The sequence below is a fragment of the Lynx canadensis genome, chromosome E2 (assembly GCF_007474595.2).
Source record: "Lynx canadensis isolate LIC74 chromosome E2, mLynCan4.pri.v2, whole genome shotgun sequence".
Classification (NCBI taxonomy): Eukaryota; Metazoa; Chordata; class Mammalia; order Carnivora; family Felidae; genus Lynx; species Lynx canadensis.
In genome coordinates, this window is record NC_044317.1 from 55,516,578 (window position 1) to 55,524,101 (window position 7,524).

Sequence of the window (7,524 nt, forward strand, 5' to 3'; positions counted from 1 at the left end):
ATGACTGGAGGGAGTTTTGAAACTGGGAGCAAGGCACCTGCTGAGTTAGGCACCTATCTTCCCGCAGGAATTGGGAGGAGATAAATGTATTATCTCCTTTGATATTTACATTTCAAAGAGTTGACTCCCAGATCCTTGAGCAAACATTCCTGAGTTACAATGTTGGCCAGAGTCTTATTTAGCTTTTAAAAGACATACATACATTCCGAACAGGCAGAGAAAACTTACAAGTTTCCTAAGAGAAATGCTCTAGGAAAAAGGAGGAAGAGAAGTCTCTTTTCCTCCCCCCCTTTTTAAGAGAGAATTAAATCTGTTTTCTCTCTCTCATTTTTAGTTTATATTTTTCCTTACAGGAACAGCATGCATTCACTAATATATAAATATTAATATATAAGCATATATTAATATATAAATATAAATCTATAAAAATATATATATATTTTTTAACAGCTGCAATGTACTCACAAAAATGGTAGTGTGCACTATGTCTCAGGAACTGTGTTGGGAACCACACACAAATTATGTGAGTTAATTCCTGTAATACCCTGGGAGTTGGGTTTTATATATCCATCTTCCTCAGGAGGATTTAGGTGCTGGGCTTTGCCTTGCTGGGGGTAGAGATCCTGTGTCTCTTTTGTCTCCCTATGACTGATCATTAAAATGGTCTTCATGTGACGGTAGCTCAATATACATGAAAGAAAAAAAGGCAAAGCAGTGGTGGGATTAGTGGTTCTGAGGGGTTTTCTGATGGTGTGCTCGTTTGTGTTCATGTATTTTGTTTTTAACATGTGGAACCATCAGTGGGCCCCCCAGGAGTTGGAGACATGGTGCTATGAGAAATTCCCTGCACTTAGGTTATAACCAAAAAAGCAAATTTTCACTTATCAGATTCTAAGACCTTTGCTCCCCTTCATGTGCATCTGAGTGTCTTGAAAACCTGAGTGTCCTGGATGGGCAGCCACAGGAGCTGCTCCGAGCTAAATTCTTCTCTAAGCAGTTCTCAAGACGTAGGACCTCGGGGTGGAAGTGGGTGGGAGGAGTGCAAGAGGTAAACTCCATATCTAAGAGGTTATTTGAGAGGGTACCTGGTCTGGCAGCTCTGTTAGGCCCTGGAGACCCCAGCTGGGCAGAAGAGATGGCCTTCCAAGGTGCAGATTCTGGAGGCAGCTGAACTCTGTGTGCCCGTTGTGCCAGGCCAGAAGTGCGCCATAGAAATCTAGGCATCTAGATTTCTAGACACCTAGAAATCTAGTTTGGGGAAGAGCAACTTTAGCTAAGACCTGTGAGCGCTCTGTATGTCTATAAAGCACGGGGTAGTCGTGGGCTGCCAGCGCCAGCCTCTGTGCGGTCCTGTGGATACATGGAGGGTGGGAAACACTGCGTTCAGGCCCTGAGGGGCTGCCGGCTTCGCTGTGTGTGCGTGTTGGAGGGTTTGGGCAGGAAGGAAGAGGCAGAAAGGGCGAGAGTAGGAGAGATCAAGTACCCCCAGGGACACCGCAGGATGGTGGGAGAACTCGGTGCCACATACTCATGGCCAGTCAGGGCTGAGCACTGTAGCTCCTTCCTGTGGGCTTGGGGTCAGACTGATTTCTGGCTGAGTGATCAGAGCCCCAAATAGGTAGAGGGACCAACTTGTTGCTTCATGTTTGGATCCTGAGTAAGGAATACACAAGACAGTCTTTTGAGCAGAGGCGCTCCGCTTGGGCGAGCACCTTACAGCAGTGCAAGCTCCCGGGGCAAGGACTCCGGGAGGCGGAGTCTGGTCTACCAGGGGTGGAGCCACACCTAGGTCCCCTTCCAATCGAATTGCAGGTCTAGGCATAATATGTCCCGTGGCTTCTCGGCCGCCCAACTTGGTGCCCAAGGTTCCTAAATTCTCTGGAGAAGCCTGAGTCCCAAAGACGTGATCAGGTGAGGTCCTGCCTTCTCCCAGTGACCCTGAGTTTTAAATACTGCTTGTACTGTCTAATCATGACTATAAAATTCATGATGTGTCTGCAGATTTGTTTCTATGATTAATGAAAAAATAGCAAAATATTTTTCTTAATATAGCCTCCAGGTTCTCGTTCAGTTTAACAGTCACAGAGACCTCTGACTTTGGTGGTTTAGAGCAACATCTTCCAACAGTTAATAATGTCTCAGGTAGGGACACCTGGGTGGCTCAGCTGGTTAAGCATCGGACTTTTGGTTTCAGCTCAGGTTTTGATCTCATGATTTTGTGAGTTCGAGCCCCACATGTGCTGACAGCAGGGAGCCTGCTTGGGATTCTCCCTCTCTCTCTCTCTTTCCCTCTCTGTCTCTCTCTCTGCCCCTCCCCCACTCACACTGTCTCGTCTCTCTCAAAATAAATAAATACACTTAAAAAAAAATAATGTCTCAGGTAGGACAGTGTGAAATAGAAAATATATTGGTCTCTGCCTCTGTTTCCTGGCACAAAGCCCCTAAGTCCCTTGTAATTTCCGAAGTTATAAGAGCAATAGGGGCATATTTTGTTCTAATACTTGGTCTTTGACCCTGATTCCTGACACACAGGTCTAAAATCCCTGGAATTTTTTCTGAGTGATACGAGTGTCTTTTGTGATACAAGTGTCTTTTGTTCTAAAGAGGCAGACCTTGGTGGGCTCCCGAATGGGAGCTGGTCACCAGAAAGACCTTGACCAATATGTTCTTCCACCCGGCTATATCTGAGTTATATTCTTTTACAATAAACCAGTAATGTAGTAAGTAAACTGTTTACCTGAGTTCTGTGGACTGTTGTAGCAAATGTATCGAACCAGAGTAGGAAGTCTCATAATGAGATGGGGAAACTGAAGGGACCCCATTAAAAAAAGCTGTTTCCCCCCTCGTTGCTTCTTTTCCAGCTTCCATTTTTGCTAGGGCCTGCACCCCCACCCCACTCTACACATGCCTTGTAATGCAAATAGCATGTGTCCTCCTTGTGAGGGACAAAGAGACAATGATATCTTTGGAACTTTCCAGCACAATAGCTAACATCTAAGGAGTGACTGGGTGGGGTCGCCTCCAAGACCACTGACTCCAAACACCTTGATGCCAAGACCCCCTAGCTTCAGGGAATGAGTGACTTATGAAGGACAGCTGGATCCTGTCCTTGCTCTGACCAGTTCCCTGATTCCTAAGAGGACGTGTGCACAAGACCACAATTGCCAATGAAAACCACAGACCCTAAGCAAAGAGGAGACTCACACTCTTTTCCTTTCCGAGTCTCCTGGACACTCTGTATATATACATCTATATATATCTTCAGTAAATTCTGCTTTCACTCCCCGCTGGCTCACATTTGATTTCCATCCTGCATGAAGCCAAGAACCCTCTCAATTAGCCCTAGTGGGGCCCCATCTCTGGGTCCTCGGACCCAGCTGCTTGCACCAATAAGAACCTCCAATTTATAGCCAGTTGGTCAGAAGCACAGGTGACAACCTGGACTTGTGATTGCCGTCTGAAGTGGGGGAGGGGACGGGCTTATAGGACTGAGTCCTTAACCTGTGGGATCTGACAGTGTCTCCAGGTAGACAGTGTCAAAATCGAGTTGAATTATAGGACACCCAGCTGCTGTCACAGAGAATTGCTGGTAGAGGAAACACTATCACACATTTGGCAACCAGACATGTCAGAAGTATTGTGTGAATAAAAGAACAACATAGGAATGTGTTTTTCCAACTCAGGGACACAACAGAGCATAATGAAGATACAGAGTTTTCCAGGGCCATTCAAAGGGCACATATGCCAAAGTTCTTGGGCAAATTTGTTATTATTAGCATTAAAGTTTATAATGTTCCACTGTTCAAATATAACATGTATTTATTTTTTTAAATTTTGCTTGGTGTCATAATATCTGGTGACCGTGTTGGGCTTTACTCTGACCCCGTAAGTCTGGAAAAATAGCACTGCTCACTGCAAAGAACCACCTTTCCACATATGACCTCAGTGAGATGAAACAGGATTTCAGCCACCTCCATTTGGACCTCAAATGTTTGTACTTTTTCTAAGTATTGATTAAGTTCTTTCCAGTTTACCTTAACTCAGGCAAAAAAAAGACCCTGCTGGATCCAAAATTACCCTCAAGCAATAATGACTGTCCTGAGCCAGCAAGACCCCACGTAATTGACCCCAGGACAATGGTCAACCCGACCTTTGCTGCCCAGCTGCATGTCCCCACAGATCTTTGTCCCACGTTTCCTTATATAAACCTAGAAGTATTTTCAGCACTTTGGAGACAGGCTTTCAGCTGTTAGTCCCTGGTCTTCTGGGTGTTGACCTCCCTGAAATAAATTCCTTTCTTGTTCCACCACCACTTGTGCCACTTGTGTCTCTGCCTTTGGATTTTGTCAGTGGAAAGTGGCCAAACCTGGTGTGTTTGGGGACCCCTGAGCCAGGTGCTCTTGCACCCCCGTGCCCCATTTATCTAGAAGCAAGGCAGATACAGACCCTCCAAATCCCGATCCTTTCTCCCATCAATGATTACTGAATTGTTTGTACCCACTGATCAATAGGAACTGAAGGAAACCAGCATCTGTCCAAAATATGCCACTTTGGCATACTGAGTATTTTGAATTAAGAACACTTGAACAGCTAATATAAGAAACACTCTGACCTTTCATTGTTTTCCTGAGAGTAGATCACCCTCCCATGTGAACGTCACCCTCCCTGTACCAGGAGGAAGACATTCCTATTACCAGAGATAGAGAATTGGGGTCCAAGATATCTATACGGACAAATCTTGTTAAACTGATCCTTATCTTCCTAGTTACTTCTTTACCAACCAGCCCAAATCTCTGTGTCTTGCCAATTCTTTACAAATTTACTGAATTTTGTCTAAAAGGTATAAAATCTTCCCACTCTACTTCTTTGGGTCTTCATTCTCTTGTGCAGGCTCCGGGGTACATGTATAAATTCAACAAAATGTGTATGCTTTTCTCCTGTGAATCTGTCTTAGGTCAGTTTAATTCTTAAGCCAAGCCAGAGACCCAAGAGGAAAGAGAATTTTCCCCTCCTACAGAACAATGCTTGTTAATATGACCTAACCAAACTTTACTTAAGCGTCTCTCCTTCCCTTGAGGTGCCTGGCTGGCTCAGTCAGAAGAGATGTGACTCTTGATCTTGGGGTCATAAGTTTGAGCCTCATATGGGGTGTAGAGATTACTTAAATAAATAAAACTTTAAGAGGGGTGCCTGGGTGGCTCAGTTGGTTGAGCATCCAGTTTCGGCTCAGGTCATGATCTCGCGGTTTGTGAGTTCGGGCCCCGCGCCGGGCTCTGTGCTGACAGCTCGGAGCCTGTAGCCTGCTTCGGATTCTGTGTCTCCCTCTCTCTCTGCCCCTCCCCTGCTCATACTCTGTCTCTCTCTGTCTCTCAAAAATAAATTTTTTTAAAAAATTAAAAAATAAAATAAAACTTTAAGAAAAGCTTCTCTCCTTCCCCAAAACTCAGAATTTAGACCTCTCTTGAGCATTATAATTCATAATAACCCCACCATTATAACAGACCCTCCTAAAAGTAAGCAACTTCAAGGTAAAACATTCTCTGATCATTTATAGGTCTTGCCACATGCTCATCAATTCTCCTATACCTGTTTGTGTGTGTGTGTGTGTGTGTGTGTGTGTGTGTGTGTGTGTGTGTGTTTTTCCTAGACCTGTTTCCACCTTGAAATAAATCTCTTCTCTGTCTGGCTTTGGAGACATTCACAGATCATGTGGTTGGAATATTCTAATATAATAATTGTCTCAAGTAAAACCTGTCCTTACCTAAGTTTGATTTTTTTTTTTAATTTGGCAGTGGTAAATATTTCAGTTGATTCATATTTTTTTAAAAAATGTTTTTAATGTTTATTTATTTTTGAAGGAGAGAGAAACAGAGTGTGAATGGGGGGGACAGAGAGAGGGAGACACAGAATCTGAAGCAGGCTCCAGGCTTTGAGCTGTCAGCACAGAGCCCGACACGGGGCTTGAACCCACAAACCGCAAGATCATGACCTGACCCGAAGTCAGATGCTCAACTGACTGAGCCACCCAGGCACCCCTTAGTTGATTCATCTATGTTAAGAAATATTTATTCTCTATTTTTGTGTTACCAGGTTTAATATATGTTCATCAGGTCAAATTAGTTCCTGTGTTTTTCACATTTTTGAATCTTTAATAAATGGCATCTGGTTTTATTTATTTATTTTTTGAGAGACAGAGAGAGAGACAGAGAGCATGCGCGTGTGCACGTGCAAGTGGGGGAGGGGCAGAGGAAAAGAGAAAGAGAGAGAATCTTAAGCAGACTTGATGCTCAGCGCAGAGTCCTGACTCAGAGCTTGATCTCGTGACTGTGAGACCATGACCTGAGCAGAAATCAAGAGTTGGATGCTTAACTGACTGAGCCACCCAGGTACCCCAAGTGGTATCTGTTTTTAAGTGACATCACAGGGAGACATGTCAAAACCTTCCTGTGGATGAGGAAATATCCTTTGTAACTTCTTGCGAATATACTTATTTTGCTCTCTTGACAATTTTACAAGCAATAAAACTCCTCATAAACAAATAGATTCATGACTCTCACCTATTATTAACTTTTCTACTGTTATGGGTTTAATGAAATGTTCCACTGTAAACTCATTTCTTTGCTTGGGATTATGGAAGTCCATACTGAAACTTCTTTCTTGTCAACACAGTATAAGCAAGGAAAAATAATTTCCATCTACTCTTCTGAGCTCTTGGCTGAGGCCCCTGTAATAAAAGATAGATTAACAGGGGAAAAAAGATGTTCAGTAACACGTATACTTCCTCTATACATGGGAGAGACACAGGGAAAAATGAGTAACTCCCCAAGTAGCCTCAGCCACCTGCTTAAATACGACCTTCAGCTAAAGACAAAAGAAATATGGGGCAACGCCAGCTATGAAGAGTTTATCCAAGAAAGCTGGGTAAACAAGGATTAAGTTTGTTATGCTTCTGATCACATTTTTGTGTAGGGCCATCCTTCTCTTCCTCTATAGAGGAGACACCCTTTACAAGTAGAGATTTCCTTTAAAAGTAATTCCCCTTATGAAAGGGTAACTTCCACTCTGTTCTGAGCTTCTCCTGTGTCTCCTGTTTCTCAAAATAAGCAGCTCAACATAATCCTTACAGCAAAAGGGTGTATTTGGGGATGGCATATTCTAATGCCCTTCAATGACTAGTTAGCCATATCACATCACAGAATAATCCACCTTTTAAAGATCTCAAAATCTCTCCCAGGGGCTCAGTCGATGGAGCTGTATGACTCTTGGTCTCTGGTTTGTGAATTCAAGCCCCACGCTGGGTGTAAATATTACTTTAAAAAACTCAAATCTTGGGATGCCTGGGTGGCTTAGTCCGTTAAGCATCCAACTCTTGGTTTCGGCTCAGGTCATGATTTCGTGGTTCGTGAGATGGAGTCCCACATCAGGCTCTGCACTGATGGTCCAGGGACTGCTTGGGATTCTTTCTCCCTCTCTCTCTGCCCCTTCCTCTCCCACTTGTGCTCTCTCTCTCAAAATAAATAAATA